The sequence below is a fragment of the Cornus florida genome, unplaced genomic scaffold, assembly GCF_030987335.1.
Source record: "Cornus florida cultivar Cherokee Brave unplaced genomic scaffold, ASM3098733v1 CherokeeBrave_3.0.0_Hap2_Chr08, whole genome shotgun sequence".
In the NCBI taxonomy this organism is placed as follows: domain Eukaryota; kingdom Viridiplantae; phylum Streptophyta; class Magnoliopsida; order Cornales; family Cornaceae; genus Cornus; species Cornus florida.
Genome location: NW_026775578.1, coordinates 14,025,948 through 14,035,361, shown reverse-complemented (window position 1 = coordinate 14,035,361; position 9,414 = coordinate 14,025,948).

Sequence of the window (9,414 nt, the reverse complement as noted above, 5' to 3'; positions counted from 1 at the left end):
AGGGATTTATTCGTAGGAGTACTTCACCATGGGGAGCACCAGTACTGTTTGTAAAGAAGAAGGATGGATCTCTTCGTCTTTGTATTGATTACAGAGAACTGAACAAGGTCACTATTCGCAACAAGTACCCGTTGCCCAGAATTGATGACCTGTTTGATCAGTTGAAGGGAGCTACTTACTTCTCAAAGATCGATTTGAGGTCTGGTTATCATCAGTTACGAGTCAGAGAACAAGATGTTCCAAAGACAGCATTCCTCACAAGGTACGGATCTTATGAGTTTCGTGTTATGCCTTTCGGTTTGACGAACGCTCCAGCTGTCTTTATGGACTTGATGAATAGAGTATTCAGAGAATACTTAGATCAGTTTGTCATTGTTTTCATTGATGATATTCTGGTTTACTCTAAGTCGGAGAAGGACCATGCCAGACATTTACGCACAGTATTGCAGACACTTCGAGAACATCAGTTGTTTGCGAAGTTTGAGAAGTGTGAATTTAGGCAGAAAGATGTCAAATTTCTGGGACATGTAGTGTCAGAAGAAGGATTAGCAGTAGATCCAGCCAAGGTTGTGGCCGTTATGGAGTGGGGACAGCCTACCTCACCGACAGAGATTCGCAGTTTTCTGGGATTAGCGGGGTATTATCGCCGGTTCATCCAAGGATTTTCCAAAATTGCGGGTCCACTTACTCATCTGACTAAGAAGAATGTACCATTTGTATGGGATGATTCTTGTCAGACTGCTTTTGCTGAATTGAAGAGTAAGTTAACTTCTGCACCTGTCTTAGCCACACCTCAGAGTGGAATCGAGTATTTAGTATTTACCGACGCTTCTCTGAAGGGTTTGGGTTGTGTGTTGATGCAAGAAGAGCGACCAGTTTCTTATGGGTCTAGGAAGCTTAAGCCTCATGAGCTTAATTACCCGACTCACGACCTAGAGCTCGCCGCAGTGGTTTTTGCCTTGCGTATTTGGAGACATTATCTTTTGGGGGAGACTTTTCGAGTGTTTAGCGATCATAAGAGTCTACAGTATTTGTTCACACAGAGGGAACTGAATATGAGACAGCGCAGATGGTTGGAATTCGTGAAAGACTATCACTTCTCTATTCAGTATCATCCAGGGAAAGCGAATGTTGTAGCAGACGCACTCAGCCGCCGACCCTATGTCAGCCTTTCAGCTTTGTTTACAACAGAGTGGGATGCTTTGAAGACGGTTGATGAGTTAGCAGACGCTTTTATGGCATGTGTGGTAGTAACTCCTTCTATCATTCATCAGGTCATTCAAGCGCAACTCTCAGATCAACAGTGTATTGATCGGGTTTCGGAGTTAGCCTCCGGAGATGTTCCTTTTTATTCTATAGGGACTGATGGAGGATTGAGGTACAAGGGACGTTTAATTGTGCCTTCAGCTGACAATTTGAGAAATGTTGTGATGAGAGAGACACACGCTTCTCAGTTCTCTGTACATCCAGGGGGAGACAAGATGTATCAGGACATGAAACGCCAGTTTTGGTGGGCCGGCATGAAAAGAGATATAGCTATCTTTGTCTCTAAATGTAGCACCTGTCAGATGATTAAGATTGATCATCAGAGACCGCCAGGATCGTTACAGCCACTTCCCATACCAGAATGGAAATGGGAAAGTATTTCCATGGACTTTATAGAGGGATTACCTACTTCACAGCATAATCACAACTCTATTTGGGTCATTGTTGATAGATTGACCAAGTCCACTCACTTTCTGCCTGTTCGGTCAAACTTTACGTCAGAACAGTATGCTAAGCTGTATATTGCAGAAATGGTGAAACTTCATGGTGTACCATTGTCCATCGTATCAGATAGAGATCCGAAGTTTGTATCAGGATTTTGGAGGAGCTTTCAGCAGGCTTTGGGTACAGAACTATATCTTAGCACTGCTTATCATCCTCAAACAGATGGACAGACTGAGCGAGTTAATCAGATTTTAGAAGACATGTTGCGGGCATGTGTTCTTGATTTTAAGGGCAATTGGGAGGAATATTTGCCGCTTTCAGAGTTTGCTTATAACAATAGTTATCAGAAAACTATTGGTATGGCACCATTTGAGGCTTTGTACGGTAGACCGTGTAGGTCTCCTGTCTGTTGGCTTGGAGTTGGTGAGAACAGCTTTTTGGGTCCTGAATTTATTAAGGACACGTCAGAAAAGATCGCTATCATTAGGGATCGGATGCGTACAGCTCAAAGCAGACAGAAAAGTTATGCTGACCGTCGAACTCGTACTTTGGAGTTTAAGGTTGGTGATCAGGTTTTGCTTAAGGTTTCTCCTATGAAGGGAGTAATGCGGTTTGGGTCAAAGGGTAAGTTATCGCCTCGTTTTGTGGGTCCTTTTATGATTATAGATCGGATTGGGGCAGTAGCTTATCGTCTGGCTCTACCAGATAATCTTCATAGGGTACATAATGTTTTTCATGTATCTATGCTGCGAAAATTTCTACGGGATGAAGATCGATACCAACACATTGATGTGGGTGAGATTGAGTTGCAACCCGATGCAACCTATTTGGAACAACCTTACTGTATTCTCGATCGTAGGAATCAGATACTGCGCACGAAGACTATTCCATTAGTACGTGTACAGTGGAGTCATCATAGTGCTACAGAGTCTACTTGGGAACGGGAAGATATTATCCGTGCCAAGTATCCAGAACTTTTTAAGACAGGTATGTAGTGAATTTCGGGGACGAAATTCCTTTATTAGGGGGGGAGAATGTAATACCCCGTAATTTTAAAGAATGTATTTAAATTAATTTTGTGTTAGGTTAATTAATTTTATTTATTTGTGCATACTACATTATTTTATTAAGTTCATTTAATTGTGCATGTAAATTAATTGTATATGTTAAAATAAGTAAATTTGTTCATGTAATTATGCATGTATTCTTATTAATAATTTTATTTGTTGGTTATGCTTATATTAATCATTATTAGTTAAGTAAATTATTATATTTGTGTTATATAGTATTATGATGATATAATGTATTATTTTGTAATAATAATAATTATATTAGTTTAATAATAATAATAATAATAATAATAATAATATAATAATAATTATAAAAGTTTTATTAATAATAATATTAGTAATAATAATATTAGTATTAAATCAATGTAATGATGAAAAATTAAATATTAGGATAGAATTTCATTTACTATGGTAGAATGGTGGATCAAATATCTTGATTAAGATTGCATTGTCTTAAAGCCATATAGGTAGGAATATGAGAAATGGGTGAGAAGTTAATATAAATTAGATATTTGTATTATATATATTATATAAGTTTGTATATATATATTAGTAGCCAACTTACTCTAAAGGCAACTTACTTAAGTTAGAAAGCTTAAACATTCTAGTGAGCTATTTTATAAGAGTGAAAGGAAAAGAAAAAGAGAAAGGAGCTTGGACCGGTGTAGGGAATTTACCCGACTACGCGCAGACCGGCGGATTTATTTTAAATCCAAAAAGGCAAGTTATTATCTACTTTTCCCCTTTGAATTAATAAATTAATTGTTTAGCTTATTTTTATGCATAGAGCCAAGGTTAGGAGGTTAATAAATTATTAATTTTATTTTATTAAATTAATGGAATTTTAATTATATAGGATGGTATATATTTATTTAATGTCCTATGAAATTAATAATGGCTAAAAATAATTAAATAAGACTTTAGGGATTTTTCTAGAATTTTCTAGATTTTTCCGGGCATTTTCTGCAATTTCCGGCGACCTTCCGGTGAGTTTTCCGGTCGCCGGCAGTGGGGAAGACAACCGGAGTAATCCGGTGTGAGGCAGCGCACAAGGGTTCCCATGTGCTTACCTCAGCAGCCGTTGGATTAACTTTTGACCACTAGATTGATTCTATGTAGCACAGTGTACAATAATAGCATACGCGCACTTCAGGGACCATTGGATTAAAGGATGATCATTAAGATCAATCCAGTGTAGCGCGCCCACATAGAAACGGTACAACCGACCAACCAGAACACGCCACGTCAGCAGGAACCATTAATGCGCGCGTGGCAGCGCGTGCGCGCGCGTGGCTGATGCCAGACGCGCGTGGAGGCGCATGTGCGCGCGTGAGAGGGTGGAAAACATAGGGCTGCGCGTGGGGAAGCTTAGGGTGGCGCGTGGGGGCGCGTGAGGGGCCCTGTCAGCTGCTGGAAATTACCAGAATACCCCTAGGCCTGTTTTGTAATTTCCAGAACCTTAAACTTGCACTTTTGGGCCTATGGTTGGTACTTACGGGTTTAACGGGACATTAAATTATTATTTTATTAACCATTAGTTATTATTATGTCCGATTAATATTTTTAAATATTAATTGTATCGTTTTCAATACAGATCACCATTAAATGGATGTAGTTAATTTAATGACATTGTTAATCATTAATTGTGTTATTATTTTATTAAACAGTATTAAATCATTAATGTTAAAAGTAAATGATTACATGGTTTTAATTCAAATAAATTGTCCGTTATACATTGCAGGATTATTTATGTTGTTAATGATATACAAACCATGATTATTATGCTGTGTGCATTTCAGGAAATAAATGGACTGTTTAATTATGTCGCATTTATATTATATGGATGTGTTGCCATATAGAACCATGTGAGCTGGCTAATAAGTTTAGACTCATTTATACCTTATGCATTCGTTACGATAGACAGATGTGTGGCTGTCGGGGTATGTGGTTTAATATTATTGGCATGTGTTGCCTAATTGACATACTCGGTATATTTATTAATATTGCTGGCATGTGTTGCCTAACTTATATGCTCAGTATATTCATCAGTACTTTGCGAGGTGTTATCACTGTGTAGTTCGTTATAGTCTGTGTTATCAGTACCGTGCACCATGTATAATAGCTGATTTCCCGGGTAGGGAAAGGCGACACTTAACCACCTAGTGTGAGTCTAAGTGATCACCGTCTATTCTGGTTGAGGTCATGTTATACATGGGATAGTTCCCTTAGGATGTATACAGATATAGTACTCAACCGATTCATAATGATTAATTTATTTGATTCTCTGATTTGGGTCATAGTAGAGAGGACTTGCTCGTGGGGTTGACCCACCATTGTTGTTATTTCAGGATACGGTCAGTATCCGTTTCAAGGCTGAGGTTAGCAGTGTGGGACCACCATCCGAACTCATCTACTCTTACGATCCAGTTCAGGGTAGAAGTTTTATGTATTACTTCAGTTTCAGTTTTTATTTACTTTTGACGTTGAACTCTAAGGGTTATATTTAGGGATCCTTGACATAGGATTTCCAAGTTGTAATGAAGTACGGTATTAAATAAAGGATGGATGGATGTTGTATTATTTAGTGTTCCTTTCCTGTCTAAATTCTTTTATTATCATCATTTTGTCTTCCATGCTTGTATATTGCCAATTGTTTTTGATATCCCTCGTTTTTCGTGTATAAGCCTGATCAACTTATGCGTGGAAAATGTGGGGGTGTTACAAATGTATTCCAGATTCAAGAAAGTAACTAATCACTTACATGAGATCACATCTAAATCTCCAAGAAAAAAACGAAATACAAAAAAAAAATTAAAAAATAAATAAAGAACAATTTTTCAAAATAAAAATCAAATATTACCAGGTTTCCATACTATAGTTCCACCTTAAGATCCCTTTGAGAGATAGCTAGGTGGCTTGTGGATTGATGTCGGCAGAATTTAGGTTGGTGTTGATCAGAGAGAGAGAGAGCTGGCTTATGCGTTTGTGTCTTGTGGAGAGTGTTGTAGGCAGACTATGTGGTTGTAGTGTTTTTAGGGTTTAATTTAATTCCGATCTTTGAACTCAACGGCTGAGATGGTGAGATGTGGGTGAAAGGATTTAAGTTAAGCTTGATAAATGAAGGGATTTAAGTTGGGCCTGATTAATGAAAAGATGTGAGTTGGGCCTGATTAATATGGCCTGATTAATATGCATATATATATATATCTACACTATTATTAAATGTGCAAAGTGTTTCAGTGTTTCAGTATTTCAGTATTTATTTATTAATATAAAAAAATATTTATTAATGGATATAAAAATAGTTTTTGTAAAAATAGTTTCTATAAAACTTTAAAAATTACCTAATAAAATCAATCACATTCTATATAAAACTCTTATTTTTAGTTTTTTTTTTTTTTTTGGATAATTATAATTTCTATAAAACTCTAAAAATTACCTAATAAAATCAATCACATTCTATATAAAACTCTAATTTTTAGTTATTTTTTATAAATAATTATCACAATATAACCGGCCCGGCCCAATTATGATTATGTCATTATCAGAAAAGGACACATGTCATCATCCTATTCATCCAAAAAGCCTATAAATAGAGGCATGGAGGAAGGAGGAAGTGGTACAGAAATTGAGAATTCTAGAAATTCAGAATTCACAGAAGCTCTGCCAAAGAGTTTCAGTATTTCAGTATTTATTTATTTATATAAAAAATATTTATTAATTGAGTTGAATTTCAGAGTAAAATACAAAAGCTCTGTCAAGAGTTTTCAGTATTTATTTATTTATATAAAAAAAATATTTATTAATTGATATAAAAAGAATTTTTATCTATATTATTATTAGATGTGTAAAGAGTTTCATTATTTATTTATATAAAAAAAAATATTTATTAAATGATATGAAAAAAGTTTTTACTAAAACAAAAAAAAAATCTATAAAACAGTAAAATCTACCTAATAAAATTTAAATTAACCTATTTATCTATTTATTATTATCCATTTTTAATAAAAGAAAATCTAATTAGACAAGATTTATTAATTGATATATAAAATAAAATAATTTTTATAAAACTCTATCACAAATTAGCTTTTATTATGAGTATCTTAATAAAATTAAAACTAATTAGACAAGTATATATTTAAAGAAAATAAAATAATTTCAATAAAACTCTATTACAAATTAACTATTTTATAATCAATAAAACTCTATCAACAAAGATATATTTAAAGAGTTTGTATAAAACTCTAACACAAATTACCAATTTATCATGAGTTTTTTAATAAAAGAAAACCTAATTAGACAAGTATTATTAATATAAAAAATTATTTATTAACTGATACAAAAGGAGTTTTTTAAAGAGTTTTTAAAACACAAATTACCTATTTAACTATTTATTTTGAGTTTTTTTTTACTAAAAGTAAATCTAATTAGACAAGAATTATTAAAATAAAAAATATTTATTAATTAATATAAAAAGAGTTTTTAAAAGAGTTTATATTAAACTCTAACACAATTACCTATTTATTTATTTATTACAAGTTTTTTAATAAAAGAAAATCTAATTTACTTAGTAAAACCAATCACATTATATATAAAACTCTTATTTTTAATTTTTTTATGGATAATTATAGTTTTTATAAAAATCTAAAAATTACTTAATAAAATCAATCATATTCTATATAAAACTCTTATTTTTAGTTATTTTTTATGGGTAATTATCACAATATAACCGGCCCGGCCCAGTTATGATTATGTCATTATCAGAAAATGACACATATCATTATCCTATTCATCCAAGAAGCTTATAAATAGAGGCATGGAGGAAAGAGGAACGGGTACAGAAATTGAGAATTCTAGAAATTTATAATTTCAGAGTAAAATACAGAAATTCTGCCAAAGAGTTTTAGTATTTAGTTATTTATATAAAAAAATATTTCTTAATTGATATAAAAAGAGTTGAATTCCAGAGTAAAATACAGATACTCTGTCAAAGAGTTTGACTATTTCAATATTTATTTATTTATATAAAAAAATATTTATTAATTGATATAAAAAAAAAATTTATCTATACTATTATTAGATGTGTAAAGAGTTTCAGTATTTATTTATTTATGTAAAAAAATATTTATTAAATAATATGATAAAACACTAAAAGCTACATAATAAAATTTAAATTAACCTATTTATCTATTTATTATTATCAATTTTTTAATAAAATAAATCTAATTAGATAAGAATTGTTAATATAAAAAATATTTATTAATTGATATATAAAAGAAAATAATTTTTATATAACTCTACTATGAGTTTCTTAATAAAATTAAATCAAATTAGAGAAGTATATATTTAAAGAAAATAAAATAATTTCTATAAAATTCTATTACAAATTACCTATTTTATTTTCCATAAACCTCTATCAACAGAGTTTCTATAAAACTCTAACACAAATTACCTGTTTATCTATTTATTATGAATTTTTTAATAAAAAGAAACCAAATTGAACAAGTATTATTAATATAAAAAATTATTTATTAACTGATACAAAAAGAGGTTTTAAAAGAGTTTTTAAAAAACTCTAACACAAATTACCTGTTTCTCTATTTATTATTAGTTTTTTAATGAAACTAAATGTAATTAGACAATAATTATTAAAATAAAAATATTTATTAATTGATATAAAAAGAATTTATATTAAACTCTAACACAAATTACCTATTTATTTATTATAAGTTTTTAAATAAAAAAAAATTTTAGTAGACAAAATTACTAATATAAAAAATATTTTTAATTGATATAAAAAATAAAATAATTTTTCTAAAATTCTACCACAAATTACCTTTTATTATGAGTTTTTTTTTAATAAAATCTAATCTAATTATAATTTTTTAATAAAAGAAAATCTAATTTTCAGAGAAGTTCTACCAAATTGTTTCAGTATTTATTTAATTATATAAAAAAAATATTTATTAATTAATATTAAAAAATATTTTATCTATACTACTATTAAATGTGCAAAGACTTTCAGTATTTAAGTATCTATTTATAAAAAATATATTTATTAATTGATATGAAAAGTATTTTAAAAAAAAAATCTATCAAACTCCAAAATCTATCTAATAAAATTTAAATTAAACTATTTAACGATTTATTATTATGAATTTTTTAGTAAAAGAAAATTGAATTAGACAAGAATTATTAATATAAAAAATACTTATTAACTGATACATAAAATAAAATAATTTTTCTAAAATTCTACCACAAATTAACTTTTATTATGAGTTTCTTAATAAAATTAAATTTAATTAGATAAGGATATATTTAAAGAAAATAAAATATTAAATGTGCAAAGAGTTTCAGTATTTCAGTATTTATTTATATATATAAAAAATATTTATTAATTTATATGAAAAGAGTTTTTATAAAATAAATAAATAAAAGAAAAAAAAACTTAATAAAACTCTAAAATCTACCTAATAAAATTCAAATTAACCTATTTATCTATTTATTATTATGAATTTTTTAATAAAAGTAAATCTAAAGTTTCAGTATTTATTTATTTATTTAAAAAATATTTATTAAATGTGGAAAGAGTTTTTATAAAACTATATCAGAAATTAATTATTTATCTATTTAT